Source organism: Stegodyphus dumicola, chromosome 3, assembly GCF_044657685.1.
Source record: "Stegodyphus dumicola isolate Sdum_Otavi_A_Nest chromosome 3, ASM4465768v1".
NCBI classification, from domain to species: Eukaryota; Metazoa; Arthropoda; class Arachnida; order Araneae; family Eresidae; genus Stegodyphus; species Stegodyphus dumicola.
The window spans coordinates 71122403-71132060 of NC_140770.1; the positions used below are offsets into that span (position 1 = coordinate 71122403).

Consider the following 9658-nt stretch of genomic DNA (forward strand, 5'->3'; position numbering starts at 1 on the left):
CATCTCCTCCCTGTAACTCCCAACAGAAGAAAAACGTTGGTGGGGTTGCCTCTGGAAGTGCTATATAATAAGAAAATGAAAAAGTGTGTAATTTTTCAAATGGGGCCCCCTTCTGGGAGCATATTTGTGAGATATCGCAATTCCGGAAAGGTCGAGTAAATTTTGACAATAGTTGTGATCGATAAAAGCCCCATACTGGCGTAAGGGTTTTGTGAAAGATAAAACGAGCTTTCCACCCACGATATTTCACCATGGATGGAAGGTATTTCGTAATGAAAGACTTTGATATCTAATGTTACGTCAGATGGTTGGGTGACTTAGATCAACAAAAATAAGGGCTGTTAGAGTCCTTTTTTTCCTGAAAATTAAAAAAAAAATTGAATAAATAAAATTTAAATTATAAAGCATATTTCTATAGTTACATTTTTAAAGTATGAATTTACTTAGTCTTTCTTTACAGTAAACATAAATTTTTCCCCGAAATAAAATACTGAGCTTAATAAACTGATATATTTTTCTTACAGCAGGTAAACTATGTCGCAAACGTCTTATGAGACAACAAGCAAAATCCTCTGTAATAAATATAATATATATCTTTAAAGCATTATTTTGCATCGAAGCAAGAGGTAACGGCTAAAAGACTGTCTCCTTGAATTCTGCTGAGTTGATTAATTTAATATATTTAACAGCTTTTGATTTAAAATAATTATAATTCTAATCCTCAAAGAATTCGAAATGTGATCAGACTTGGAAGACTTGGAAGATCAGACTTATTAAGTGTCTAGCGGAACAGAATATGAAAAAAGATTTAAATAATCGAATGACTCAAAACTTGCATAAGAATATCGTTTATCGTATGAATGTAATGGGCTGGTATCAAGCAGAAAATTTAGCTGTCTTTCTCACAACTCCAACAGAAATTGCGAAAATGTTCAAACATAACAACGTGAAGTTCCTTTTTCTCCGCTAGATTGAAAATTATTTTTCTGTCATTTTTTGATTCTCTGCAAATTATGCTTATATTTGATTGTTTTACACATGCATCGGTAAACATGTTAGAATTTTACGCATATGCTTCGATCAAATGATAAACAAAGAACTCAAAATGCTTATTTTAGAAAACTGTTGTTGTGGTGTGTCCAAAACTTAATCGTAATCGAACTTGAAGCTGGCGCAGCTTCGGCTCAGGCAAACATTTGTTCTCAAGTAGGTACCCGCGCTCTCGGCGCTACCCTGGAATAACTATGTGCCGATTTTGGATTTTATGATGCTTCGAAGGCATGTGAAGATCGTAAAAGTAGTTGCAGATGATAAGCACGATGATGCAAAGATGGGCATAACCAGTAGGAAAGTCCTTGGCGAATAAATTGGAGAGTCGACAGAGCCCAGTGTGCTACGGCTGTAGCCGATCGACCAAATCAGGCGGAGTCAAATGTGAGTAAGAGAAATGTCAGTGATTGCAACAGAGTCTGAGAGTCTATGTGTGACATATGTACATAAATAATTCTAACTGACGACATTATACATAGCAAAAAGATGTGGGAAAGTTACACATAAATGACAAATGAAATGACATAAATATATACAAATTGGACATAATAAAATAGTAAGTATATGGGTATAAGCACAAAGATATGAAATAGGCATAATAGTATTCGAGGCACATGAGATCATAGAAAAAAATGATATTATTTTTTTATTTAAATCATGTTCACATGATGTTTAGATTAATTAAAAGAGATGTCTGAGTACCGCAAGCGGTCTTTTTCTATTCGTCCTATCATTAAAATCATAATTTAACATCTGAATTGTGGGGTTTTGAACTTGAGACATTTTGCTAAAGAATCTTTCGGCAAGAGTTGCCATATAAAAATAAATTTCAGGGATTTTAAATTCTCTGTAGATTGCCGAGTTCCTAATGAACCACGGACAATCCACAGCTTGTCTTAAAACAACATTTTGCAAAACTTGCAATCGTTTGCTGGCAGTATCATTTGCATACCCCCAGACAGGGCAAGCATAAGTAAAAATTTAGAACGCTTCACGATCTTGCGTGTCATCCTTGCGCAGGGGCCACGCTGATTTTCTCTGTATCGTTCCAATTTTATATGCACTTTCGAGAAGTACTTGCGCAGCGTCAGGTATTTCAAGCGCGCGATGTTATTGGAATGCCCTGAGACTGGAATGCTTGTAGTTGTAGTTGTACGTGTGGTATGCGAGTGATGATGTGTTTTGTATATAATAAACTGTTATATAATTAAATACAATATTTTGTGAAATGATTACTCACTAAAGACATAGATAACCTGGCGACGATGGTTGTGGGATTTTTGGAAATAATAAATTTCAAATTTCCTTCATATGCACTGGAAGATGAAAGAGTTTTATTTTTAAAAAAGGAAACAAGTTCCTAAGCTAAACAAAGAGAATTGAGAATATCGATTTCAGTCATCATTAAAACGATACTCTGCTCTTCTTTATATTTCATAGTTAAAAAATAAAATATTTCTGTCACATTGGAAAGGGAGATTGCTATTAAACAGAAGATAATTCAATGTAAAATCATTTTTCCATTATAAAAGCATTAAATATTTTATTTATGGCAGAAATATTCATGAATGCTTCGATAATAACAACTTATTTCGATAAAATCTAATATTTAAAATTCGTTGAAAATCGGATAAATTGACGAAAGTCGTGTAAATTTTATAATCATAATCTAATAATAAATACCAATAAAAGTAATAATTGATTCAATAAAAGTAACAGATCGGTATTATTTTTATTTAAGCAAGATAAATCTAAAGAACGTTATGATGATAATTTTACAGTTATTAAGCCCTTACAAAAATGTTAATTTTTATATATTTTGTAAAGAAATATACAGAGCAAAACAAAGGTTGCTTTTAACAAAGGCGACATAAAAAAAAAAAAAAAAAAAAAAAAAAAAAACTTTTATCTTCTGTTTCCTTTACGGCGGCCATTAGTCATTCTTAGGCCTTCACCACTACTAACGCCGAAAGTGGTGATCATTTTATTATGGAGGCACATAATAGGCAGCCACCATTACCTCCTATGAAGGGACAGACAATTTACACCCATGCCTTCTCTTCGAACCCGGACCCTCTGGTGCTGCAAAATAGGCTTCCCTAACCACTATACCGTCTGGGCGGTTATCTTCTGAATTATAATCTTGTAATGTTTAAAAGCGTAGCAAAGTAGTCATCTAAAAACAGTATATCGTACTTCTTAATAGTATTTTGATAATGGAGCAATTTTGTTGCTACCGTGGAAATGTTTTAAAAATTATCTTAAAATGACAAAATAAATTTCCCTTATTTATAGCTTCGGATATTTTTAATTATAAAGTGCATTTAGTTTTACAATAAGCGTTCATAAGTTTATTTTAAAATCTAAACGCACGTGTTTAAAAAAATTCGTAGGTTTTTCATTATGAAAAAACAGAATACAGAGCTGCAACCCCTTTGATATGATAATCAACTCAGGGTGCTGCTGGGTCGGGCTCGAATCAGAGAGATAGACGTGGAAGTTTATGTCCTAAGATTTGTATATGGAATACGGATGCTTGATATTAGTGTTATTGTTGCTTATTGTGATCATTTAAATGATAAATAAATAGAAAGCCGAATAAATATTGATGGATCAAGAGTTTCAGTTTTGATCATGATCATTATTTCCTAAGATCTATATCGGTATGTCTAGAGCATCAGCGATGACAATACGACTTTGCCAATTCTAATCTAGTTTCGATAATGAGTTATCTGAAAGTCGTTTCATTACACGACTTTCTTTCCCATTAGTTTTTAGAGACTTACGGTCAAACGTATTTAAACTTTTAACTGGCATGCAAGGCCCAGAGCATCACACTTTACCTATTGCTGTTTTATGTTTATCTGTGAAATATCGTGTATCAGTGTATAGGAATTAGTATAAAATTTGGATATATATTTAATGGACAGGTCCAAAGAAAATATAATTCATAGGGTTACATTTTATCTGGTAATACTAGTTTAGTACTATAACAGACGTGAAGCGAGTTATCTATATGTCTGAGATAAACAACAAAACCTTAAGAAGGTTATAGTAACCTTTTTATTTTACCAGGCCAGATAATGCCACGATACAAAGTGTTACAATATCCACAGAAAGTGTTGCAAATAAATAGAGCAGTAAGTTTTTATTTTAAAAAAACATTTAAAAGTTACTGCTCTATTTATTTGAACTGCTCCATTTTTGAACAGTAGCCAAGGACTACACAATTAAATACTATACTAGCACTTAGCTCAATAACTTTGTCGGCGTGTCATATTACAAGTTTCGGAAGCGAGAGACCACAAAGCCTAACAGCTACAACTATTGGAGCTGGCAGAAACTGACCACGTAGCATGCGAATGACAGAAACACATACTGTCTCTCACACTCAGAACCGTTCTCAATGTCATTCAAAATCAATTCAAAACCATCAAAAACCTTAGCTTAAATACTCACAGTTAATTTGCATTATGGTGAGGAATACAGAAAGAAGAAGTTGTAGTAAAGACTGAAATTATAATAAGTTGTTAATAAATACAGGGTACCCTACAAATTTTTCTATTTATTTAATGAATGAGATTTTAAATCTAAACAGTTATCCATATAAACACAATATAGTTTTAAGACAAAAATAACTAAAATTTACATTATATATTTTAATGGTATTTCTATTCGCATATGCTATTTCTTGGGTGCATCAAAGAATTTATTAAATAGGATGACATGAACTGATTTATTATATCCATAATAATACTAATTAAAAGGTAAAATTTTCAGTCCTGTAAGTCTTTCCGACTCGTGGGAAAGTCCATTTATGCTCAAATTCTACGACCATCTGCAGATACATTCATTGATTTATTTGAGCTACTCAGAGGTCTGTCCATTTGGAAGCTAGCAGTAAATAACAGCAGTAATAGAGAATAAAATCTGACAGAGTATGACAATATGTTCACCCTTTTTCTGTTTTTCGGGTAATATATTTATCTTTTCTTAGTTCTAAACAATTATTTTGATTGTTTAATAAATCTCACAATTTTCGAGTAAAATTAGTATTAAAACATTAATTTACAAGGCAGACATAACATGATAAATTTCATCCAGAATATCCTAACTTCAGAGAAAACAAACATTCATTTGAATAGGAAATATTTTACGATTAAACACTAGAGTTCTTTTCCTTTCAGAATTTCAACAGATGAGAGCACAGTTATGGAGAATAATGAAGGGGCAAAATTTTCATGCTTAATGCAGTTTACAGACAAATTACATTATGAAATTAAAAAAACGAATGCATAAAAATACTTCTCGAAAAGTTTTAATTTAGAGTGCTGAAATTAAATTAACATTCAGAGCTCAGTTTTAAGATTAAATTAGCATAACGCCGAAAGGTGCTCTGAAAGAATTAAATCTGATTTTATGTCACACTTACACAGCTTGAAGCATTTCTGTGTCAGTCAAAAGTCTCACCCCGTCCCGAAAATAATTTAAATCAAGGAAAAATTTCTCAGTTTAGCGGTATCCTAAAAATGTCAAAAAACAAATAAATAAATAAATAAAAATAAAAATAAATAATTGAGAGGAGATAGAGAAAAAGAACATACATTCGAGAAATGTTTGCTAACTGTAATTGAGATTTTTAGTTTAAAATATGCGTCTGAAGTTTGATTTTCTAATTGTAATGCTTAATATTACAGTTTAGTAATAAATATGGATTACTAAAGTTTAGTAATAAATATAGTAATAAATATGTTTAGTAATAAATATGGTATAAATTATATTTATTACTAAATATAAAAATTATATTTAGTAATAAATATAATTTTTAACTGCCATTACTTTTTACTTATGGCTTAAGGACTTGAAGTTGAATAGTCCTTAGCTTAAGTTGCTAGAGCTTAACTTAATCATCTCAGAATGGCATCACAGTTATAATTTTTATATAGACTACTTTATGAACAACAGATGGGTAAGTCACCGATATATATAATAGCTAACGAGGACTGCTGTTCGTTTTTAGAGAGAAGGCAGTACGAGATGTATACTGCCAGCAAGTATCTTCACAGGTATTTTTAAGCACTGAGACGAAACCATACCTCATAGATTTAGGAACGACTGGGATACCTTACATACTTTAAGCCAACGTTTAACATATAACTAAACTGTTCTTAGCAAAATCATCGTTAAACGTTTTCAGAGAGCGTCATTTATGAAGTAAGATGACTGCGGTTGTACACAGGCAATTTGAACCCGGCTCGAGTTTCAGCGGTCTAGCTGGCTGCATATTAGTTTTTCGTAATTTTTCTATGTATGATATAAATACAGACCAGTTCAACTTGGGTAATCGTCTACGAAAGCATCCTTCCCGTTAATAGATAGATCTCGTGAGCTTTGGCATAATCCAAAGAACCCAAATCTTTTTATATGCAAATCGAGATTCATTTTGTATACCTGCAGGGACTGTCAATACATCTGGAGAGAACAAGGTAGGCAACATCGCATATGGGAAAGACAGGATTCTTTTGGAAATGGTAGTTTATGGATCTGAGATGTGCTAAAAAGAATGACTTAACATTCTTAGATATTCCCATGAAAGTAATATGAATGTTGTAAGCAGGAGAAACCTAAGCCTACATATAGAAGTTTAAGGAACAGCCACAATTCAATTAATTGTTGACCACAGTTCTCGGTTGATGGATGTTAGCGGTCATCTTCCCGAGCAGGTGGTTGCTGAGGACAGTCATAAAAGTTAAAATATTAGTTAGATACAAAATATATTAGGCAAAAGTGAAAATATTACTTAGATACAAAATATATTAGGTAAAAGTGAAAATATTAGATACAAAAAATAATAGGCAGCCAGTGTTTCGAACTTGAAATTATCTGATAATACTTATCACAGCCTTGACGGAAAAATTGCTCTCCAATCACCTCTCAGTCAAGAATGTCAAGAAGTCAAGAATGACACTCTTCGGAGAACAGACTACTTTTAATTAAAGGTATTGTTAATGGTCTGCTTTGAAACAGTCTCGCTATTGCTACATTTTCATGTTTTTAATAGGCTCACATATTCTGTATGCTTCTGTATGAATTTACTTTCAAATTTTGAAAGAATTGAAAGAATTTTAATTAAAAGTGAGGGAGAAAAGTTCATGATTTAGCATCAGATTTTATGTAACCCACTAAAAGCAAATCAAATATAGAATGCTTTACACATTGTTAAAATAATCGTTCTTTAGTTATGGGTGACTTTAATGCCCGTTCTATGAGATAGAAAAGAAAGTGCCCCAATAGCGATAATGCGAAAAGTTTAATTAACTCAGGACCTAGTCAGTATGTGTCAAATCCTTTTAGAATGCTTACTTCTCTCTCTTACAATGCTAAAACTTCAAACTCTCTTGCTAGTTCTTTATGCCAACCTTATTTTCAAGCATCATGCGTCATCATAAGCATCATCTTTATCATACGCTTTTAAGCAGCTCCAAATATGCTAGACATTCTTTCTGCAGAAATAAATTTTTCGTGGTTTCAATTTTCTAAAGAAAAATGAATACTTAAATATTAAATAAAAGCTGATAGGAACAAATTTGCTAAATTTACTGAAACTACATTAATTTTTTTTACTATATATAAAGCTGTAGCAAAAGTAAATTTAATAAAATTATAACATATTTCATTAAAACAAATTGCGAGATTTTTTTTCCATTACCTAAGTTGCGATCAAAATGACTGCACACCGTAGTTAGAGTTAAGCCCAAAATGCCGTAATGCTAGTACTAATGGAATAATAAATAGTGTTAATGAAGAGTCCAAGTACTGTTTTAATGTAGGTGACCTTACAATGCGATCTAAAGTAAAGATTTTAAAATTTTAGATTTATAAATAAAGCTTAATTTATAATTGCTGAAAGATCAAATGGAAATAAAATAATGATTTAAAGTACCTTTCAATTTTTCACTATAAGTTCTTAAAGGCAGTTTCCAAGTTTTCACTAAGAAGGCTAACCTCTGTCAAGAGCCGAAATTCTACTTATTCGAAAGGAGATAATTTTTAATCCAGAACTTAACTAGAAAAAATTCAAGTCGAAAAGGCAGATCTTTGCGCTTGCTAGATTCGCTATTGATTGTGGGTCTTAATGTTCGGTTACAGCTTCTGCCAGTTAGACACTACTTTATCTATGCATGTTGTATAAAAGGGTACTCTTACTTTAAACAAAATCTCCTCCAATATAATCAATGGTATAAAAAACTTTATGTGATTCCCAGAGACAAGCAGCTTTAAAAAAACCTCAGAGAAAAGGACCATTATTGGATTAACGACAACCTGCAGTAGGCAGGATAAACGCTCATATCATTCTTTGAAGTTATCCAAATGATATCAGTGCTAAACTTGATATGCTTCGTGTTGGCAGGCAGCCATATACTACCACCCCCGTGGATCCGCTGAGTGATGCTAGGGCAAATTTTAAATTTGCTGTACCACGTAAAAGAAAATTTATTCTGTTGAAGTTCATCGCAGTGGCAATCACTTATGAGTCACATATTTTTTCTGATTGTTCTACATGTTCGTATTAATGGTCTGGAAATGTTAATAGAGGAAATGCAGATTCTGAAATTTTATGTTAATTCTTTAAGCTAAAAGTTATAGAGATATTTGGCAATAATTGTATTGGCGTGATATCTGCAATTCTCCTTGTTCTTCAGGACTTGAGTAAAACACTGGAGGAAAAGAAAGATTTATATACTGATTCTAGCACTGTACAACACAAATATTTCATTTTTAACAGCTGAAGCTCGTTGCAGAGAAATCATTAGTAAACTTTATAGGTTCGTAATTGTGTAGAATTAACCCAAAATACTTCAGACGCTATTATTCTTACAACCGAATTATCTCTCAGTCCTAAATATTATAAAATTGTCTTAAGAAAGTTTTATATAACCTTTCATAACCTTTTTATTAACTCTTGAAATGAACCGAAAGCACAACTTGCGCAAAACTCTGTTATTTACGTATGTTTAAAATAACAAAGTTGAAATTTCAAGTTAAAGGTATCGTAGTCAGAAACTATACAAACTAGTCTTCTTAAGCTAGCTCAAAACATTGATGGCGCATGTTAATGTCTAACAAAATGGCTAAAGCTGGAATATAAAATACAGAGCTAAACGGTAGAAAATAAAGCTCCGAGCGCTGCTACCAAGAGCTCTTCATCTAAGCATTCAAAACCCTCGTTTTAAGTAAACTTCAGCTTAATTTACATTCTGGTGAAGCGCATGGATAAGAGAAGTTGTAATAAAGATTTAAATCATAACAATGGTTAATTAACGTAAAATAATTTATTAATAATGAAAAAGAGATTGTGGATCGCAAACCACTTCGGCTTTTTAGCCACTGAGGCTTCAGATAAACTAGCTAAATCAGCTTTATAATTTCCCCATCGAAATCGTCTTCTTCATACGAGAAAACGTAAAACAATTCCACGAATAAACTCTTCATGCACAAAAGTGTAAAACTCTAAGCTCAAATTATTCCTATTATCAAGCACTTCTGTTTTCGGAATACTGCTGCAGGAAAGAATTTGAATCTTTTAATAAGAGCAAACGATAAAATT

At 32.2% G+C, this 9658-nt stretch overlaps 1 non-coding gene across 1 annotated transcript; it reads right to left on the reverse strand.

Annotated features, from left to right (window-relative positions):
* Window positions 1-2025: 2025 nt before the first annotated feature.
* LOC118181195 (U6 spliceosomal RNA) lies at window positions 2026-2127 on the reverse strand. The gene has a single exon (XR_004756836.1). It is a non-coding gene; the product is annotated as a U6 spliceosomal RNA (small nuclear RNA).
* Window positions 2128-9658: the final 7531 nt, after the last annotated feature.